This window comes from Dermacentor andersoni, chromosome 10 (assembly GCF_023375885.2).
Source record: "Dermacentor andersoni chromosome 10, qqDerAnde1_hic_scaffold, whole genome shotgun sequence".
NCBI lineage: Eukaryota > Metazoa > Arthropoda > Arachnida > Ixodida > Ixodidae > Dermacentor > Dermacentor andersoni.
In genome coordinates this window covers 41,905,190-41,927,781 of record NC_092823.1, presented here as the reverse complement: position 1 = coordinate 41,927,781, position 22,592 = coordinate 41,905,190, and the positions used below count along the sequence as shown (strand labels likewise).

At 47.5% G+C, this 22,592-nt stretch overlaps 1 long non-coding RNA gene across 2 annotated transcripts; it reads right to left on the bottom strand.

The window, feature by feature from the left end:
* Nucleotides 1-411: 411 nt before the first annotated feature.
* LOC140213580 (uncharacterized) lies at nucleotides 412-12,661 on the bottom strand. 2 transcript variants are annotated; one of them, XR_011890459.1, is made up of 4 exons: nucleotides 12,393-12,661; nucleotides 9,614-9,673; nucleotides 6,815-6,910; nucleotides 412-1,450 (listed from the first exon to the last, which is right to left on the bottom strand). It is a non-coding gene; the product is annotated as an uncharacterized lncRNA (long non-coding RNA). The 2 variants fall into 2 exon arrangements; XR_011890460.1 differs by lacking the exon at nucleotides 412-1,450 and adding an exon at nucleotides 6,070-6,702.
* Nucleotides 12,662-22,592: the final 9,931 nt, after the last annotated feature.

Below are 22,592 nucleotides of genomic sequence, written 5' to 3'. Positions count from 1 at the left end.
ACTCACCACTCTCATATCGGACTAAACGCTGAAAAAATTACACATTCACCGCCAATGTCACTACTAATTAGTGTCCATCAAAGCAAACAGCATAAAAGCTTCGCTTACGTCGATTCCCATAGTGCGGGGATCGGCAGATTTTTTTTTATTCAGCTTTCTTTCTATATGTTTGCCCCCTTTTTTGTCATTTACTATGCCATACTTTGGAGCCTGTAAGGTATCGGAAATAAATAAGTAATTGAGCTAAGAGAACGCAAAAGTCACAGGAGTGTATCTCTTTCTTTTCAGATTTCAGGTTTCAACTACGGCCCACAGAAAGCTAATTCATTTACTACATATATTTCGGGGTAGTAAATTGAAAAAAATGAAGGTACATAAAAATTCCCACTTTATCCCCCCCTCCCCCCCATGGCTCGTTGAACACATAGGGATCCAACATCTATCTTTGTTTCTCGAGAAGACCAAAAAAGACCTTAAATCAGCGCAATCCATTATACTCTATAAAATCAACGCTAAGCACACACGAGCGACGAGGGACGGTCACAGAACCACTTCGCAGTGGTTACCTGGACACTGCCGAATTACAGGGAAATGCAAAGTCAGACGTTATTGCCAAGGACGCACACTCTGCGCAATTTAATTTTCTTTTCAATTCAATTCATTGTATTTACCAGATAGTTCTGGCTGAAAGCTGCATGAACAGTTTGACAGGGGCCCAGGTAGCCACTACAAGGCAGACACAGAGAAAGGGCATGCGAGATAGGAAAATAATTGGGACAAGAACAATGCAAATCACAATACAAAAGAACAGTGCGTACGTCTTCAAAAAGAAAAAACTAAACATGAATAAACATTTCAAAAAAACGGAAGACAAGAGTGGCGACATGTACAGTCATCATATACAAAAGTCAGCGTTGTATAAAACATTATATAAAAAAAGAAAGAGCGGAAAGCAAACACAACTTCTCAATTACATACAAGATGACGTCGTGGTCGTAGATTTGGTTAAGTTGCACGTGTTTTTATATTTATTCAAAATTGAGGGGAGGTCGTATTCCCACACATGCAGCTCGTAATTGGTACGAAAACGGGGTAAAAAAAAAAAAACCACGAGTCCATGTTTTGCCTATTTACGAGAGGCCTATATTCGTGTAGGGATGCTGTTGTTTCTGAAAAAAAAAATGCCTGAAACATTTCACGCTCAACGAAAAAACGCCATAGCGGTTGAAACATCTCCACGTGTGCAAGGGGCTCCTCGTAACGCGTGTGCAAAGGTAAGTCGATCATACGAGTAAGACCAAAAGGAGAGTTTGACAATCTCAATGCGCGCTTCTCTTTACTGCGTCACCAGAGCACGCATCTCTCGTCATCCGGAAGTCGCATTGCGGAGCCTTTTGGGCAACCGAAGGCGGCGGAGAACTCTTCCATATTCCGGAAAGGAACGTTGACTCTGAAACAGGAGAAGTGCGCAGTCATCATGTAAAGCACGTGCACATTGTGTTTTCTGATGGCAACGGAGCAACAGCGCACGTAAAAGAAAAAAAAGCACAAAGAATGCGACGCGTCACTTTCTCGGTCGTCGGTTTTCACATGCGCTGTTAATCTGTTACTATGACTGTAGCACAACCCGACCATTTGCTTTATGGTTTGCTAGTTCAACGGACAAGCAGTAACAAGGAGGCGGCGGGGAAACCTTTCCACAATAGAAGCTTCCAGTAAGAAAAATTGTGCAGATACCATCGATTACGATTGTTCGTGTAAGCGAATAGCCGAACGCTTCCAGAAAGATATTCGCTTCATGGAAGTGACCTGTACCTCGTACCTCTTACAACGTTGTGATTTCGTACGCACTGTGACACGCACACCTCGACATTTATGCTAAATAGCTCCAGTTGGTGAGGTCCGCCAGTAATGATATAAAGAAATGCGTGAACGATCGTTGAATCGAAATGCTGTACCCCAGCACAGCAGGCCGATGCTTTAACCACGCAGTGAAAACACTTTATTCGTAGGGCACTTGAATCGTGTCCTAATGTCCGTACACCGTTCCGGATATCAGTAGCTAGGGCATCCGTCGGACGTCCAGTTTCTGAGGTCCTACCACTGACGCCCCTGGGGTATCGCACGTGGACTCTGTTCGGATATCCTACAAGGGATGTCCCAAGGATATCGCACATAGACCTTTTTTTCAGCATACACGTATAATATCTGTCTTTCATGATCGAGGCTGTCTTTGAGTTTTTCTAGCAACAGAATTGAGTTTTCTCGTATGTTCGGATTACAATCAGAAGCTATCGCGTCTGCAGCTTGTGAGTACGTCGTACTTTACGAATTTTCTGACGCAGTTTACTTTGAAAACTTGAGTTTGTTCAACAAGCCACTTGTGCTTGTCGGAAGGCCTAGAAAAAAAAAGTAGTGTACTGCACTTCTGCGAACGCGACAGACGTACATTGCAACAGTTACAGTGTGCAACAAGCCCTCGCATATGTCCGTAAAACGCACGCCGCATGTCCCTATGACGTCGCTCGCGGACATTCAATATGGATGTCCGCAAGACGCGGTAAGTGCGGCCAAACAGTCGTGCCACAGACGTCCACAGGATGTATTCGACACACCTCTAGGATATCCATAGCCTGGCAGTGGATGTCCAGAGGATATCCCCTGTACGTCATTGTTGTCACGTGGAATTGGGCCACGGTCACCCGTGGGCTTATATATCGCGCCAAAGTAGCGCTTAGAGACGTCTGGCACGTGCGTCACGTGGCAGTCTCCACATTCTCCCCTCGTGACAGCTGGCTCTTTGAGACGCCGTGTTAGGCTGCACTGTCCTCGGGATCAGCCCATGAAAACGGTTAAATACAAGGAAAGGAAACTGGTCTGATGAGCCGAGAAAAGTTATTCGCATTAAAAACGTACGGCAACAACTTTCACACACAATGACAAAGGATGTAATAATTTGCTTTTATTTTTTATCCCATGCATGAGAACACGTTAGATAACCACTTTTGAGGCAACTACGGTGCAGCTGTGATTGAGCAATAAGCAAACGCTGATCGATTCAATCTGTCAAGACTAAGAAGCTTCAACGGTGAGCGGTGAGCAGAGGACGAAATTATGAGCGTCTTTAAAACACGAATACTGTCGATCAGGAGAGAGCTAAGAGAAAGGCAGATATGTCAACCATGAGGCGCATCCGGTTTGCTACCCTACACAGTTAGAATGGGGTAAAGTGTCGGAAAAAGAGGAGGTACTGAAGGTGCCGCTTCATCCGGAGATGCGCTTAAGCACCACAGTTGGTCTCTGAGATTTACAGGGGTCGGTTCCTGAGCTTGATGCATTGCTTTTCGTTATGGGGCTGCACCAGATAAGGAGCATCCAATACGTCAGCTCCGTGCAGAAACAAATGGACATTCTGTAGGCTGACGCAAGTGGACATAGAGAGGATGAGGCGAATTTGACCGCACATAATGCTCAAAACAGAGAAGCGGTCGTGATTCGGAGTATCCCAAGAATGACCGAGAAATGAAACGCAGCCGGAGACGTTGCATAGTCACATATGCCGGGTGGACAAGGAAGTTGCCAAAATTATATCGTGAGCGCTAAGGGGGGAGTAGATGAAGAACTTAGTACTGTGCACTGCTGCCGTTGTTGTTAATTGTTGTTGTTGATTACGATGGTAATGAAGGAACGTGGACGCAGCTTCGAACGAGGTGTCGAATGAGTGTCTACTGGAAACACCCGCGAACACGAACCTGTGTCTTCTCGGTGCGTGAACGCCACGAGGATCTGGTGGGTCTCCACCAAAGTAATGTTCCTCTTCTTCGCAGAAGGCCCGCGCAATCAATCAATCAATCAATCAATCAATCAATCAATCAATCAATCAATCAATCAATCAATCAATCAATCAATCAATCAATCAATCAATCAATCAATCGGTAATATATTTAATGTGCCCGGAAATGGCACGGAAACAGTGCACGGAAACAGTATGCCCAGGGTTGATGAATACAAATACCTCAGAATATGGATAAACGAGTGCAAGGATTACACAGAAAAGCAGCTACAAAAGAGTTGAAAGCGAAAGGAAACACAGAGCGCTTGGGGGAACGACCAACGTGAGGTAGCAGAAGGCGTCTGGAAAAGAGTTATGGTTTCCGGGCTTGGAACCGGTGTTGGGTTTGAAATTCGAAGTGCAAACTGGTCTAGGAAAAATGTCACATGCTTACACGGAACACGCAGCATAGTCACAGCGTAAACTGGAGGAGCGGTTCCATAGGAGCTCTATTTTTGGCACCACGCACTAGAGGTTCTCCGAGGCGAAGGCTCTTTGGGTCATTTTCGTGAGAACGAACTGAACTGTCCGCCCGGCATCGACGGCGAGCTGCGGCTTGTGCTACTCCCTGCACAGCGGCGCCACCGGTCGGCGATGGGCTCCGCGACAGCCACAAGAGTCGTGCGGCCCCAACTTAGCTGCCTCCAGGACGTTCGTTGATGAAACGGAGGCAGCCTCACCCTTCCCCTTTTGCAATAATACCCCCTTCCTTTCCACCGCACCGCCCTCGGCGCATTCTTATGTGGAATAAATGTGGTTTCATTCGTTCATTCTACGACTAGCTTCTTCAGCAGCGGTTCGTACCTTGCGAGGAGGCGCCACCAAGTGCATCGAAGAATAATTACAGGTATTAGAGACTACGCGGCCCACATGTCACACCACTTGACCCGTGGCATGATACGGTGCTGTTGTTGTTGATGATGATGATGATGATGATTTATTGGCAGCCACTTTGATACGGGTCGGTGAACAGCAGTCACCTGGCCTGCTCGACTTAACCAGGTCCAGCCACACGCAACATGCCGCTGCTACATGCAACTGCTACGTGTCGGGAGACCTTGTGTAATACAACGAAACTGCAATTCAAAGTTAACATATATCGGCGCTACGCGGCGTGCAGGTCACATCCCGTGACAAGTGGCATGATTCGACGCTGAAGCCAGTGACACAACGACCTATCGGTACGCCCAAAATAGTTGCTTCAAGCACACGGAACCGCTTGACGTCAGGTAAGTAAGCGAATCTAATTGGCCGGTGCATCTATGCATACTGTTTCGGGGATGTTGGGAGTATAGAAGATTGCACTTACAATATATATACAAAATGGGTCAGACTACATAAGATGGCTGACCACCAACAACACGCAGCAGCCAGCGTCTCCGATCTTCTTCCTCTCTCTTCTTTCATCCTTCCGTAACAGGACCCCCGGGTGGCGAAGCGCCGTCTCGGCGCATGAGACATGAGACATCTCACTCGATGACCGCGGAAACTCGCTGTCAAAACGCTGGAGTGAGGAAGCGCGGCAGCAGTAGCGATCGAATTGACCTTCGTGCTGCCTGTCGCATAAACATGAACTAAGCCGCGAAAACGCAGCCCATAGTGGCCTATGTCGCCGTCGCAGATGGCTCTCAAGATACAAAGACCCAGGCGACCACCCGGAACGCCGGGAATAGAACGCGCCCTCCCCTCACTACTCTCCCCCTTCCCCCCGTAGCCTTGCCCGCGACGGAACACGGCGCGCTTCCTTCCCGCTTTCCTCCCGTGCGTGCGCGAGTTTGAGTCGCCATCACTGGCTCAACTTCGCACTCTTTCACTCACACATACAGCTTACGGCGGGCGGCGACGATTTTGTCGCCCTTATACTTTACACGGAACCTCAAGGCGATGGCGACGGCAGAAATGCGCCTGGAGCGTCCATATAATTGCTATCGCAATAAAAGTTTGCATCTGTTGTGGCTTATCTTGTCCTCAAACAATAATCGTCGTCTATCTTGCGCGCATTTACTTTCCTTAACGGTTCGAGCCACGCACATCCAGGTAACGAACGTCATGCGCGATATCAGATTGACGTCGCATTCTTGGCAGGAAGGTAGAGAGCTGCAGAGTTTTCATGAAAGAAAACGCATGCAAAACAAAATGACGATTATTGTTTGGCGACAAGATACGCCCCAGAGGGTGTAAACATTTTTTAGGGTGTAGAGCCAAGACGTACGATAACATGATATGATGATCTACAACATGGGACAGCTTGGCCTGTACCACGTGGTGCACTCATCTTTGTGTTCGAGGACATTTCCTTCCTGTAGGCGTGGACGGATGCCATGTGTCATTTACGCCGAACGGTGGGGGGCCACAAAGCTCCGTTGTTTCGCCCTTGCTGTTCAATATTGGTTTTATTCTTCTGGTACGCAGTCCACAAGACATTCCGAACATGAAATTGTTATCTACGCTGGTGCCGCAACAGTCCGGTTAATACACAGGAATCTCGATACGCACAGCTGCAGAATGCTGTCAATCAGGGTTGCCACATTTACCAAGAAAAAAAAAAAAAACAGCCACAACAAGGAAACCAGGAACCATACTTTCGGTGAAAAGTACTGCATGAAAAGATATAAAAAATGACAAAATAAAGTAGACATGTGCCGAGTAGGGACATTGTATTAATACATTTTATTAAATATCTTTATATGTTATTATAGCAATATAAAGGTCGGTATACAGCTTCGAAAATGTCATGCTGATGGCATTGCAAATGATTTATTGGTAAGGTATATTATAGTTGCCTGCGAACAAGTTATGAGATAAAAATGGATCGCCGCCGAGCAGACACTTGGGAGAGAAGCATACGATGCACTTGAAGTTGGACATCTCTACATACAGGGAAAAAATAAATATCATTTTTATCAATCAGATTTCCTGATTGATTGATTGATTGAAGTACGAATTATTAACCACAGACACTAAGTTCCACAAGGCACTTACAGCGGCGTACGACAGGAAGAAAATCTGGTCAGATGTAAAGTTCTCAAGGCTCGGCAACACGACGTGGGGTCTGCCCTCCATGAGCTTTAGGTGTGTCTGAAAAAAAAATTGTCGACTTGGAATCCAGTTGTGAAAGGCGTTACATACATGCGACAATAAATATATATCTCCCTAACTCTTTTTTTACCAGATACATATTCCATGCAAACTTTATATTTCACTTTAAATGATATCCAGGGTTTGATGGAATCCCGAGAGGCATAATGAATAAAAGAAAACGCTGGACAAGAATAAAAAAAAAAGACATTTAGCGGAACACTTAAAGGTACTTTTCGGCTCCTGCATAACAGATTGTGAACAAGGCTCCCGTGTGGGATTGAAAACATATTTGAGGCGTTTTTCTTTCTCACAAGTTGTTTTTCAGTTCTTGGTCGGCGTTCTTCTTTTTTATTCGTCACCACTACGTCCACAAAAGAGAAATTATTTGACATTCGACTCAATATTCGCAGGTCGTTTTTCTCAAATTTCCGCATGCGATTCGATTTGCAAGTTTCACCATTGTCGAACAGCTCCCGATGAAAACGATCCATTTGGGAACATTCGCAGAAAGTTTAAGCTCTGTAGAGCTTATAGACTTATTACCCCCAAAGGTCGATCTTTTAGGAGGTGTTCCCAGGTTAATTTCTTTCACATATCAATCGAATCCTTATAGGTAACTGTGCATTTTTTACTTCCTGGAGAGATTAGTTTCTTCTTCAGCTGCAATTCCCATTCAGTTACGCAGTACCGCTCGGACGCCCACCGAGAGAGGTCCGCATCTCATGTCGCCGCAGTTCTGGCCATGATACAAAGAAGTCGCAGGCGTTAAACCTTAGTTGGCATGAATGCGTGTTGTAAAAACAGCGAAAAAAAATCAGTTTCTGATCATGCGCGGGTATATTTCTTGCGCTGCTTTCTTTCTTTTAATATTTGCGAAAATAAGAACGATAGTCCAACTAGACTGTCAGCTAGCCTCGCCTACTCTTTGTAGGTTTCTCATGCAGCCTTTATGTGCGTTACCGCTACTATTAAAGTGAAGCTTTCTTTGTCTGCCCCCGTCGTGGCTGCTTAGTGGCTTTGGCGTTACGCTGTTAAGCACGAAGTCGCGGGATGAAATCCAGGCAGCGGCGGGGCCCCCTTTAGATAGGGGGCGAAATGCAAAAATGTCCGTGTGCTGTGCGCTGGGTGCACGTTAAAGCGCCCCAGGTGGTGCAAATTAATACGGAATCCTTGAATGTTGCTTGATACGTCTCACACTTTTCTGTGCGTACACGTCTAATCTCCATTATATCCTTTGCAGGCATCATGCATCGCCTTCGTCCTTGCATATACGTCTCACATGTGCATCAGCATGATTTGGAGTTTGCATTTAAACATAGCTTACTATCGCATAAACATTAAAACAAAAATGGACGGCAAGGAAGTATGTTTATCCACCTTTATGGTGGGTAAACATACACAATCTGTGAGTGTATACAGTTTCAAGAGACACATTTATGGTAAGAAACATACGCCTTCCGTTGCACAGGTTGAAAGTGAAGAAAATTGTCGTTTGTTGTAAAGCATTTAATTAAACAATTCACTAAAACTCAGCTTCACATAGATTCCAAAATATGCGTTGGACCTGCATATTTATTTGGCCTTGCATCACTTGCCCTGCAGCCCGTAGCTTCTTCTCAAGTTTCTGGAAGTCGTCAAGTTACAGCTACTGCCTAAACACAATAGAGACGTTTCACAAACTTTGTCACGCTCCCCGCTCTTTCGCTTCCTACGCCCCGTTAGCAGTAACATAAAATACTCACGAACTCGGGAAAACTGTATTTGAGAAGGCTTTTTTTTTCATTGAAAAGGTACAGTGCTGTCCACTGTTAAAGGGAGCACGTGAATGCAGAGCGCGCGCGAAGTTGTCCCTCCGGCAAGTGCACAATCGCAACTCTTTGCGGCAGATAATTCATTTTGGTGGCGTTGCCACACTTCTATGTCCACGCGTGTCGGGCCATTGAAGCAACTTTAGCTCTGCCGTCGCAGCTATAGAATGCCAGCAAAGTGAGAACCTCGAACTCAGGTGCTCCTTTTAACAGTGGACCCCGTTGTGCATGCCATGACATTATAAACGCCTCCTTCGTCATAGTTGAAATCCGGCAGATCTTGCAAAAAGAAAATTCACCAACGGCGCCTATACTCCCTAGTGCGAAATTTGAGCGCAGCTCTGTACGTGTTTTGAATTCGCGATATATTGGCTGGTTCGCACAATCTGTCTCGTGCGGCACGTCGCAAACGGAGCGAAGTGTGGAGCGACTGCCTCGCTAATCGGAAGATTGCGAGAGGCAGCGCTTAGGTGACGCGTGGGCGCGATTCACGGCAGCCGCCGCAGACAGACCTCCGCTCATGCAGCGCTTTGTTTCCATACAGGTATCGGTGGCGTCATCGGTGAACAGACGACGCACGCTGTACTCTGGCGCCATCTCGTAGCCATCGTCGCCGCAGAGCCCGTCTTGCGCGGCGCTGCGCTTTTCTTCTCACGCTTTCGCCATGCCCCCTGCTCTGCTTTCTGCCTCATGGTTCCGCTGCACCCTCCTCCTCCGCTTTCATGCTCGCCTTTCTTCGCTATCGCCGTCTTTCATCGCTCGCTGTGCTCGTTCCCACGGTTACGAGGGAAGCCGACGCTCGCCGGCGAGACGGGCGCCTAAGAGACGGGCGCTCTAAACAATCTTTACAGCACCCAAAAAACAACTGAATTGGGATATACCCGGTACTCACGTGATACGCTACGCGGGCACCGCCGTTGTCGGCGATATTCTCGTCAAGCTGTCCGTCGACCTGCGAGCGACGTACAGAAGCATGTCATAAATATACTAGTGTGAATGGCTGCGTCTTAAAGAGAATGAAAATATGCGAAAATGAAAAATTGTGGCCTGGGTTCTGAAGTTCTCGATTTGTACCTTTGAGGAGGAAGTTTTTAGTAACTGCGTTTCAAGACAGCTTAAACATATGCCCTCCGGGCCCAAGAGACCTTGCAAGAATCCACGGGGTGAGGGCAGTAAGGGTGCCATGGAAACAAAATAAAAGTACACAAAATATTATTATTTTTCTCCATTTACGCTTTCAAGCGCGCCATACATTGATTAGCGTGACGACTTCGGCAATCTGGTAAGCGCTACCTTAATTCATTTAAGGCATGAACCCATAATTGCGCTGAACGTGTTCTTCATGACGATGATACCGGAGGTCAGAGAGCAGTTCTTTATTCGCTATTGATTATGGCGATAAATTTTTTCAAATATAGAGACAGAAGTGCAAGCTTACTGCTTGTACGCAACACACCTCATTCAGCCTTTGCGCTGAAATTCGCATTGGGTGTTCGCAGGGGAGCGCGCCAAGCGTACAAGCTGCGCACACGAATGCACATCAGGCACACTTCGTTTTATGCATAGTCGAATAACTCCAAAGATGAGGAAATGCTGTTGATATATGCTCCAGCTGGCTTGCAACGAGCTGGACATGGAACGTTCTACTTCAAAAGATATTGTATTTGTAGTGCGGAACGCGAGCGCGGGTGCAAATCAGCAGAAAGAAGCGAATGATGCGTCCCTGAAGAACAAGCAATAACTGACTTTATTTTTGTGTTTGTCCAGCCTCTACGGCTCGGTTGCACATCCTCGCACCACTTCCCTTTCCCGCACACTCCGCGATAACATTTTATCGACTCAAAAAGGGGAAAGGGTGTCTGGCTGCTGCTGTTCGACCGTGAGACCGCTACATATTCATACAGGTTTTTCTGTCAAACCTTTCTTTTTCATTACTGCTCAGGAATAAGAGGCCTGCTTTATTGAGCAGAAAAACGATATAATACCGGATTGCAGTGTTGGGAAATTAAAAAAAAGTAGATTCACCAGGTCGCGACCCAGGACACCCCATTTTAAGTAATAAATCGTTAAGTTACAGTGATAATAATGAATTGCTCGGAATTGCGTATTTTAAAGCGAAGCTTCACTCGCGAACCCATCTCCGCCTCTCTTGCTGTCATTGGCTGCCGCTTGCTGCTGCTGTCTCGCCGAATAGCTTACACTCGGCTACTGGACGGCAGCGCCATCTAGGAGCGATGGCTCACACTACCTCTCCCGCAGCAGTGATAGGTAGAGGGGCCTGAGCCACGGCCTGAGCCTGGGGGTTGCTGGTCGCTGGTGGAAAGGGCGAGGGGGCCGCGACGCGGAGAGCAGCGATGAGACGGGAGAGAGGGCACCGGAGGAGATGGCCTCACGTTGAGCATGCGTTGCGCCGCCTGGCAACCGCGTGGATGGTCGCATCTGAGCCTCCAAGGGGAGGTCGGGTATCCCAAACGAATGGCACAGAAAGCCAGCTTGCCTCTTTCAAACGCTATAACGCTGGTTGTGTTTCAAAGGTGCATTACAATGCAGAGCTTCTCGTTCAGGGCATCCTTGAGCCAGGTGAGAAGGTGCACGTGAGAAGTGTCTCGTAAGCTTCGCTGTATATAGATTCCAACAGGGCACGTTGGATTTGCTGCATATTTTGTGTTTTAATTGTTCCTAGAGTCTCGCTTATCCTTTTCTCAGTTATCTAACATAAAGTTACCTCCCAGGGTGGAGAGTGAATGGCCGGAAGGCAAAAAGCATAAACGAAAAGAAACATATAATGCACGATTTTTTAAAAGCGATATCAGATCAGATTTGCCTAGAGAAGCAGTTTTCATGCTCCCAGATGTTCCCTAATAAGCTCCCGAAACAAAGATTATTGGCAATAGGCGCCCTTCGCATAAAGTTAAGGCCAGGCATTAAACTTAGCCAATGTCCTCTGAGGAATTTTGCAAGGACTATTTACTGGCTATTTACGTCACTAAAAAGGTAACTATAAGAAGTCGATATGACTCCCGAAGGCAAAGTTTTCATCAAGGTGACTGAAAGCCGAATAATTTTAGTGACTTTCCCACCAAATCACCAACAGTGCAGCAATGTTTCTCTCTGATCCGCAAAAGCCTGGTACAAGTTCGCAACATCATTAGTAAACAAGAAGGGTTCACAAAAATTGGCTCTCTATAATGTCACATCCAAGTGCGATTTGCATAAGAGCTTCAAGAGTATTCGGCTGTTAAATGCCGCGTAGCTCAATTCCACCTCATTTTTGTCTTTCCAATCCTCTCTTTCCTTATTTCTCTGTCTTCTGCTGGGCTTCTTACGCCTGCGCTTTTTCTGTTCCTTCTTCGTTTAGACAGGCCAGCCATGTGGCCCTTCCGGATGTACGTAGCTGTCGGGGCTGTCATTAAACCTGTAGTTTATGTTTATACCTAAAAATAATTTTAATCTCCTCCCCTCAACATCACCCCTTAGAAATATGGCAGGTTGAGACAATAACCAAGGGGTTGTCCAATGACAAACTAACTCTATGCATTCCTCCCCTCAACATCACCCCTTAGAAATATAGCAGGTTGAGACAATAACCAAGGGGTTGTCCAATGACAAACTAACTCTATGCATGGAAACGCCGCGTTGACCCAACCCCAAGCTCTGACAGGAAGTCGCACCGACGTGTTGGTCGAAGGGTCGAGTAGACTTCCGTACTGCTTCACGAAGCAATTGGCTTTCTCGTCAAACTTCCTTCGGGTGTAGTTCGTCCACCAGTTGACACGATTTCCTTCCCCGTACAGTTTGCTTCCTGTGAAAAAAAAAGAAATAAAATTCACGTAAAGCTACCCTGTTACAGAGTCATAATAATGCGAAACGCATAAGTCTACGGAATTGGGCCAATTGGTTCACCCGCAAGATTGTCATGTACACAGCACTAATGACAGGACAGACATTGTTTGGCGTATATTGAAATAAACCGGCATATATAGTAAGAACGAGAAGCTGCAGGCGTGATAAAAAAGTCAGGATAGGAAATCTGAACTGAAATCAATAAATCAGCAAATAAATCTGAAAGAAACAAAACATATAACCAATAACTAACTGGCCGGCAGGGCGAGAAATATTAGGGAAGGAGGAGCTAACGGGGGAAAACCACAAATGAACAATCAAATCAAGAACAAGTGTAAAGCTTCTTCTAACTAACAGCTAGAAAAATCCACAGAAGCACAGGCTTCCTTCGAATGTCTATAATTCGATAGAATTATGAGATCCTGTCATTGGATGAGCATCCATTAGAGATCCGCACGACTTGTTCTACCTCATGGTCATTCGCGAGTTATGCCGTTATGATAATTGCTACTGTCTGGTACTGCTGTCCAGTAGCCTGCATCGTTGTCTACGGTCAAGCAAAACATAAATGTACGACGACTGTATTTTGTTTTCGGCTATTAAACGCGATACACAGACACCGCAACCATCGCAATACTACATGTCATGCAAAAATCGCTGCAAACGGGCAGTCACCGCTCAACTGAGGTTTATGATTATCGAGATCCTGCCTCTTCGAATTCGACCTGACATTCTCGACCAGTGGCGTCACGCTAAGTGACCGTCGTACGAAACCGACATTGTCCTGGACACCATCTTAGCCTTTATCGACCAGGCAAGGCTTAAGGGCGTCATCTAAATTCGTAGCCCTTAGCCCTATAAGCCTAAATCCTCCTCGCCTTCGTCTACAGATGGTCAGTCAAAAGTGGACATCATAACGACTACTATAAAATCTATCTATCTATCTATCTATCTATCTATCTATCTATCTATCTATCTATCTATCTATCTATCTATCTATCTATCTATCTATCTATCTATCTATCTATCTATCTATCTATCTATCTATCTATCTATCTATCTATCTATCTATCTATCTATCTATCTATCTATCTATCTATCTATCTATCTATCATGTATTTGTCTGTCTGTCTGTCTGTCTGTCTGTCTGTCTGTCTGTCTGTCTGTCTGTCTGTCTGTCTGTCTGTCTGTCTGTCTGTCTGTCTGTTTCGGGAAACAGCTTACCTTTGTCGGGCCAGCTGACGCATCAGCGCAACATATAGCAGGTCTCGGAAACCACAAGCTCAGGCATACTCAAAATTCAGATGTGACTGCGCGCACGGAATCAGAAAGCTCCATGTTCAGGTAGGTTTTGGCAAAGAACGCACAATAAAACTTTGTACGGCCAAACGTGCCTGTAGGCACGTTCTGAGCGAGAAGTGCAATATATCTGGTCCTTCTCTCTCTTAAGCTATGTCAGGAGAGGCCCAAACTCGCCAATGAGAGACTCGCTCCGATATTTCTATACGTTTTGTTTTGTTTCCGGGAACGTTTAGTTTTGTATTTCGTCTGCACAGATCGTCCTCGAGCATGCGGTGAAAGAGATTAAATGAATCAATATAGCTCCGAAGTGCACCATGCAGGTGCCGTGGTACAGGAATGCTTGTGGAGCCTATCGGTTAACCGAGGCTAGCAGTTGCCTCAACTTGAGACCCTGGAAATAGACATCTGTAAGCGTCCTTCGCCGGATAATCAGCGTTACCGTGCGCAAACGAAGCGCACCTTCGCAGATACTCCCGAGCAGCAAAGGGCGCATTCAGAAAAGCAAATCGCGGAGGTCGCACGACGAAGTTCGTCGCAGCGCGATGCTCACAAATGGTTCCTTTGGTCAAAACAACGACCGTTTGGGATCAGAGGCTCGCTGCTCGATTTTCCAGCTCGAGGACTGGAGTTAAGCTGTTATACCGATCAGTGGTGGAGAAACAGGGCGTGTCCACAAAGTTCCTATACGATAGTTTATAAAACGTTCTAGGACATAAGTTCTTGGATTCTTTATAGACCAACCTATAGGGATTGTATATGACCGTCCGTGTACAGGAGGGTGGACAAATGCGCTTGGAGTATAAGAAGAAAGAAAACAAGAGTTTAAAGGCAGTTAGCTAATTCTCAGAGGGGGAAGAGGGCAGAAAGGTGAGAAAACGAGAGAACATTATTTTAAAGAATAAAGAGCGCATCAGTTCGCACGCACTATAGTTTTTCAATCAGTCCTGCTTCTTTTTAAAAAGCACACCAGCGCTTTTAAAGCAGTTAGGGTGGGCGTCGGCTGGGACTAGGGCCCAAGAACCCTGGCTTCCGTAAGGAGTCAGTTGTCAGTCTTGTCAAACGTGGTGCTGAGTACTTTTCTCTGTGCATGTGAAACGACGAGAATGACACAGAATATGCGCTATGGTCTCTTTGCACCCACAGACCTCACGTTCTGGACTTGTGGCCATTCTGATGAGATAGGAATTAGGCATTAGTAAAAACTACTTCAAACCACAAGCTGGCAAATGCGAGTTACCCCGCGTCATGGTAAGCCGCGCGGAAGGCGAAGCTTCAGGGTAGAATCAAGAGAACAAAGACACTTGTTTGTAATATCGGCCCAATTCCCTGGGGCCAACGTAAGCTCTTGATCAAGCGCACGGAGCTTTCCCGCTGCGTCGGTTAATTCTGAAATCGGGATAGCGACGCAATCACCCCTGTCATGTGAAGATCGAGCGGCTGCGTCTGCTTGCTCGTTTCCAAGGATACCACAGTGACTTGACAACCACTGAAAGACGATGCCACGTCCTTTCTAAACTGCCCGATGACAAATTTCTCTTGTCTCCGCGACAAGTCGTTCGTGCGGTCCACGGCGTTACAATGCCGAGAGTGAACTCTGGAGTGGCGGCTGCCTTTAAATCGCAGAATATGAACCAGTTCTGGGGCGTTTCCTGATCGATCAATTGAACTGCTGCACGTAAAGCTGCAAGTTTGACAACCGTCGTTGAATGTCACGTCTTGAATTTTTATCACTGTAGATTTTTATCGGACAAGTACAGTAGCTACTGAATTGCGCACGACCGACCCATCAGTGTAGACATGCAAGCGGTCACATGTGTGCCCTTCATTCCATAGCGATGATGCCTGGAATGGTAAGACACACTCGAAGTGGATGCAGAGACCGCAGTGGCAACGAAGGCCATGGTGCTGGGACGTAATTCGATGGTAGCGATGCTTAGCCAAGGTACGGCTAAAACTCGTAAGCAGTCTAGTTGTCGGCAGGCAAGCAAGATGGTGAAATGGTAGGTACCCTTGCGACATGTCAAATGTGCGCTGTTATAGCGTCGACTGCAATCTACGTTGCTATAGGGTGGTCATGCGCCATGGCGATTGTGGCTGCTGTGAGTGCACACTTAGGGAGGCCTAGGCACGTGCGTAGAAATTTGGCTTGTATGATCAGGTGAGGAAGAAAGGGCGCGCGGATAGCCTTTCCTCCTGTCTGGATTGTGTCAGCCGGCGCGGCGCTGCTTGAACATGTTGCCGTCGCGTGCTGCAGAACGATTTGTAGATGTTTTGATGCGAAAGCGTCGAACGGCCCATTGAACGAAAAAGCCGGCGTCTGCCGTCTGCAGCCGCGAAACGGCAGCTAAACTCGCATTGCCATTGGCTGCCACGCTACGTCACGAGCTGGACCTCGACGTAGCAGAGCGGCCGAAAGGGAACACCCTCTGGCACGCTAGAACGCCGGGTGTTGTATGGGGGGAGAGGGCTTTGCCGTGGCACCAGGTTTCTCCTCGCTCTCGGCACGAGCGCTCCTCCACGGAGAAGAGCCATAGCAGGCCTTTGCGCTCTGATTTATGACGTCATGCGACTTGGACCGAAATTTCCACTGTCAAGCTCGGCGTGACGAAAGTGATGACGTCAAAATCACCGCGGCTTGCTCGGGAGCATCCGCATTATTCTACGGCAGACGGGCAAGGTTGCATGACGTCATAGATAGAAGTGCACAGGCCTTGTGCTATCTTGGAGGCGTTGGCAGTGCGGGCGAAAGGGGACACCTGCTGCCGCGCTAGCGCGCCAGGTCATGCGTGAGGGAAACGGCATCGGCGCGTCGGTGGCATGCGGCGTTGGGTGTTGGCACCGCAGGGTGCTGCTCCTGCTGGCTGGCTCGGGCAGCATGTACCGCTATATGGTACGCAAAACTGGAAGGACCGCTCAGCGCCGTTCCATTGGACATCAATGCTTTCGAATATACAACTCATAAGAAGGGCTTAGGTGTCTTCAGATTCTTTTGTGTTTCCCTGTGAATTTTACACGTTAGTTCATACAAGCTCGTCGGGGAATCAGTATGAAGCTTTTCGGTGTGGTGGTAACTACAGTATGCGAAAGTTTTTCTTGGCTGCGCGAACATGCGACATTGAGCATCAGCGGCCGCGGTGTGTGTATGTGTTATGAACTAATTTTAACTAATAATTTAATTATGGGTTTTAACGTGCCAAAACCACTTTCTGATTATGAGGCACGCCGTAGTGGAGGCCTCCGGTAATTTTGACCACCTGGTGTTCTTTAACGTGCACCTAAATCTAAGTACACGGGTGTTTTCGCATTTCGCCCCCACCGAAATGCGGCCGCCGTGGCCGGGATTCGATCCCGCGACCTCGTGCTCAGCAGCGCAACACTTAGCAACCACGGCGGGTGAACCACTGAGCAACCACAGCGGGTGAACTAATTTTGCTGTATCCTTTTTCAGTGGACGAAGGTAATCGGCGTCTGAATTGCCAGCATGAATTGGAAAATCTGTTGAGTATCTGATCGTTTGGCATGGCAACTAAAGCATAAGAGAGTATGCTTAGAGCATGCTCGTATGCTGGCAGTGATAGCGACTACTGATGGTGGCATGAACGCCTCTTGTTCTGCAGCGGACGCTGAAAGAGAGCTATAGATTAAAAAGTGAAATGCCGTACTTTTTCCTTTAACAAAGTATACACTGTTGGGCTAGTCGGTGCAGAACTACCAATGTTTGCGGCGCACAAGTTTAGCGGAGAAAAGTAGGAAAAAACAGAATTGGGGGGGTTGGGGTGAACTCGCAACTAATTTTAGTTAGTGAAAACAGGCTTATATTCAATGCGAAGACGCATTCGCACAGCCATGGCTTTGCGATAGCGCCTTGGGTCACTTATATTGGTTCACTTTGCTCTCTTTGGATCTGCTCATCCAAGCATTCAATGTATGGGCACGGTTTTACCAAATAAGATTAATGGCTAGTTCGCGCTCCTCCTGTTCGTCCCTTCGTTCCTCCGCTGATCTCTTTCGACGCAGACATCGACGTCATCTCCACATCCAAACAAAAATGATCAGAAATGTCATGTCATCAGAAATAAATATCTTCGTAATTAAAACATTAAAAGAGCTTGTTCCCTCCTCACCTTGTCGCGCTTCAAACGCAGCTTCCATAACCACGATTCCTGATGGTACTGACAACTGGTTCGCGACGGCTTTTCGCCCGAAGCTTCGGGACCGACGCGAATCGACCTTAGCGAGAGTACACCCAACCAGGGCACTTATACTGTCGCGATTTATATTGCCAAGCAGGTCTAGTCGACTCGTGCATTTCATGTGAACACCATCGGGTCATGTAGGGTTAGTGTCGAGTCGGGGTAGGTTGGACGAGCGTCATGAGGGAGGTCGACTCAGCCGGACCACTGTGCAGCGCAACCTCATCCATGCAACGATAACAGCTATTAAATAGAGCTTTCGCAGGCGGCGGCGGAAGCCCCTTTTCGAAAGAATTGATGTCTCGGATCGACGCTGCGCGCCACCTTTGTCCACACCCGTCAGAAGCGAGTTGATATGAATGCGGTCACATTAGGTTCGGTCAGTCAGAGTTCAAACACGAACCGCTCGCGTCTGCTTCATGCAAACGAAGCCAACAAGCATTCTAAACTGGGTAGTCGAAATAGGGTACGCGGACGGCGATAAACCGAAGTGATAAGGACGGTGGATGGGTTGTCGATGTAGACGTTAAATAGTGCGCAGAGCCCGACAACTCTGCGAACAGGGTGGTGATATACGTTTGCGTTCCCCTTTTGTCCAGGAACGTGCAAGGGGATTCATGAAAAAAAAAAACACATACTGTTCGCCTATTAGAGTATCCTACTGTATAGTCGTGAGCAACATGGACGCGAACACCGAACTTGCTTTATAGAAATAATTGCTCGTGATGTGTGAATTCAAACGGGACATTTTAACATGCAGAGGGTAGCGCTCCCGAGAACGTTTAGTGGCATTAAACGCTTTTGGGTGTACAAAGTGTGTTTGGCCACTACAGCGCTCAGACAGCAATTATTTTGGTTCCCTTTCAAGTTGCTCCAACGGAGTACAATTTTGCAGTGGCTGTATGGTTCACTGCTCAATTCTAGCATCAAGGCTACCAAGCCCTAATTTCTACAACGTATGCGCGCAGGTGTCGTAAACAACACAGATTAACAAACGAAAAGTCACGCGTTTCACACCAAGCATTTATTATCCTCTCAATAAAGGTTACAAAATCTTCAGTGCGGGGACATTTCTAAAGAAGCGGTGACGTGCAAAAACTTTGGTATCGATGAAACTGACAACAAGGTGCTGAACAGTAAATGGCATTTTAGAAAAACGGTCACGCATGACGAGAGCACACTAAATGCGGAAATGAAGCTTAAGATCGCTGAAGACAATCTTGCATATGAGAAATGATCGCACGTGCAATAAAACGGAAATGTTTGGCAAAGCCGCGTACATAGAGAAGTGTGGATGAAGGATACTTGGGGGTCATGATGAAGGATAGGGCGCACATGAAATGAAAATGAAACTCGAGGAGGGGGAGGAGGTTGAGGAGTACACAAAATAGGGACCGAAAGGCTTAAATCCATATTATTCGGCACCACACTCTTTTAGCCTTCACCTACATGCAAAATTTTTTTTTTTTGAAATGGGCCTCGTTCACTCCTCTTCTGCTCGCCATGATTAAAATTTAATTGAAGACATGGTCTTTGCACGCCTCTGTCGGTGCTTTGGCTGGCTGTCAGGCGGGGCTCTCTTAGGCCTCTTCGTCACAGGGCGGCTCAGGTGGGTCCTCAGGCATTTCTGACGGAGGGTCTTCACGCTGAGGCTCCTCGAGCATAGGCTCTTCTGACGAAGTTACTTTTGGCTGAGGCTCCTCGAGCATAGGCATTTCGGACGGAGGCTCTTCGGGTTGAGGCTCCTCTGCCGAAGGCTCCTCGAGCATAGGTTCATCTGTGGGAGGGTGCACCACGATGGAGACTTGCGGCTGTTGAACGGCAGTTTCTTCCAGCTCCAACTCGGTGAGGTCTTCTGGATCCGCGAGCGGCGCCATAGGACCCGAGTTGTCACACTTATCGCACTTGCCTTCGGGCACCGCCTTGCTGGGCCCAGCCTGGCCGGCTGCGCTAGGGGCCCAGTTGTAGAGTCTGCCGCAAGCGCAACGATAGCGCCTGGTCGGCACCTCCTTCATCCACGAGTTCAGGGGAGGCGTTTGGACCTTGCCCTTCACGAGCTTCTTCATCTTGGCGCCGATAAGCTCCACCGCGCTTTCCACCGCGGCCAGACACCCGGGCGGGGAGACAGGAGCGCTCCGGCTTCTGGGTGGTATTGGGTGAACGGTGGGAGTCTTGACGAAGCTGACGCTGCTACGTCGCTGACGCTTGCTGGCCGGGCTCCTCGGGCTGATGCTCCCCTGGCTGGTCGGCGACGCCTCGCGGGTCTTGTCGCCACTCTTGGAGGACGACGTGTCGCCACTCGTCGGAGACAGCTCCCCAGGGAGCGATATGCTTTGCGGCGTGGTTAAGCTGCTCGACGAGGTGGTCTTCGGCGAGCCGCCGCCGGTAGGCGAAGCAGGGCCCGGAGACGGTTGGTCACCGTGCGACTCGTCGCTTGGCGGAGGTTGTCCATCTTCGGACGCCGGCTGCTGGTCCTTGGGCGACCGCTCACCAATTCCTTCGCTGTCGGACATTGCGCTTGCTGCTAGTAGACGTGGGTTGCCATTCGATCTCCGAGGACTGGCAGTCGAAACTTAAGAGCTTCTGGCAGTGCCAACCGTGGAGCCGCCACTTGAGAACAAGAGCGAAGTTTCGATGGCTTCAGCGCTTTTAAGCTTTTCTGGGCGGTTCGAAGGCTGATATGTCTTACCGTTGGCACGCTATCTGACGAAAATGAAAGTCACGTTTCACTCGTATGGAACCTTGATACGTCGTCACGTGACGCGTTATCGACTTGCGCTCGCTGTGACAGTGTCCTTACGCGTCCCATCTTTAGTCGTGTCATTCGTGTTTCAAGCACGGCGCAGGAGAGTTTCCTATCTAGCGAGCTGGGTAGCGTGTTGCTTCGTCACATGAAATGGTCGAAACCTGCACAGTTTCCTGCGGCTGCGTTTAGCGCAATAGTCTGATGAGATTGACCCGCCATGTTTGCTTAGTGTCTATGGTGTTGGGTTGCTAAGCACAAGGTAGCAGGATCAAATCCCGGCCACGGCAGCCGCATTTCGATGGGGGCGAGAACACCTGTGTGCTTAGATTTAGGTGCATGTTGAAGGAGCCCGGGTGATTAAAGTTTCCGGAGTCCCCCACTACGGCGTGCCTCATAATGAGATCGTGGTTTTAGCATGTAAAAGCCCATAATTTCTTTTGACTGATTAGACTAACATTAAAGTTCATATTACTGATCGCGTCAAGCATACGTACCATCACTGATAGCTGCGAAAACATAAAAATGGGAAGGTTGGCTACTGAAAGGATCGACTATCGTGATAGACTGCCTAAGAAAAGCAACAAGAGCAGTTCACAGAATAAACCGAATGACACGACGGAAACAAATTCACGTGACCCAAAAAACAAACAAGATGAAAAAGGCGAATAAATGTTAAAATTAAATTATAGGGCTTTACGTGCCAAAACCACTTTATGATTATGAGGCGTGCCGTAGTGGGGGACTCCGAAAAATTGCCACAACCGGGATTGAGGCATGAAAGTAATCTGTTTACACGCTGCAGGGATATAAAAAAATAAAATGATATAAATTATCATCATTATCATTTATTGTTATGTTAAAGATCCCAGGAGGGACATTACATAAGGTGGGGATGCATCGTTGTAAGAAGGTCATGCATAAAAAAATACGCATAGAAAGTAGAAGAAAAATGGAGAATAACAATGTGGGCAGGAAACTTCAGGCAAACAATACAATGCAAAAAAAGAATAAAGTCGCAAAAGAAGAAAACGACGACGCAGTAGTACCAGCAGCACGGATAGCTGGGAGAGGATTGCGGGGAAGTGGTTATTGCATGTTGAAGTGGACGGTTGAAAGCTGCCGGAATATAGAGGAATTGGACTCGGTAACAATATTGTCGGGAAGATTGTTCCATTGTTGTACGGCGGTGGGAAGGAAGGATTTATTGAAGCCGTTAGAAGAACCACGCAAACGCTGTATGCTGAGGTAGTTGAATAATCGGCGAGATGAGCGTAATGGAGCATGTATTAAGTTGTCGCGGAGTGCAGGACAGTTAAAATATAATTCGTTCCTTCGTGGTGTTTAACGCCTGGAAACTGGCACAGTGTGTTATAATTCATGAATGACGCCGTAGCGGGAGCGGCTCTGCTATAATTTAGACCACGTGGGTTTCTTAAGCCTGGACGTAAAGCATTGTACGCGAGCGTTTTTGCATGCCCACATCGAGAGAGAGAGAGATAAGGAAGACAGGGATGTTAACGAACCAAGAGTCCGGTTGGCTACCCTACGCTGGGGAAAGGGAGAAGGGAAATAGAGAGAAGGGAGAGAGAGAAAATACAGCCACCGCAGCCGGGATCGAACACATGCATTCTTGCTCAGCTGCGCAATGTAAAACAACTATGCCAACGCGGCGGGTTGATGGAAAAAGAAAAGAACCAAGAACTAAAAAAAAAAATATGCAAATCCCACACTGTGGGAATCCACGTAAGCGAAGGTTTCTGTGCTGTTTGCGTTCATTGACGGTGTTT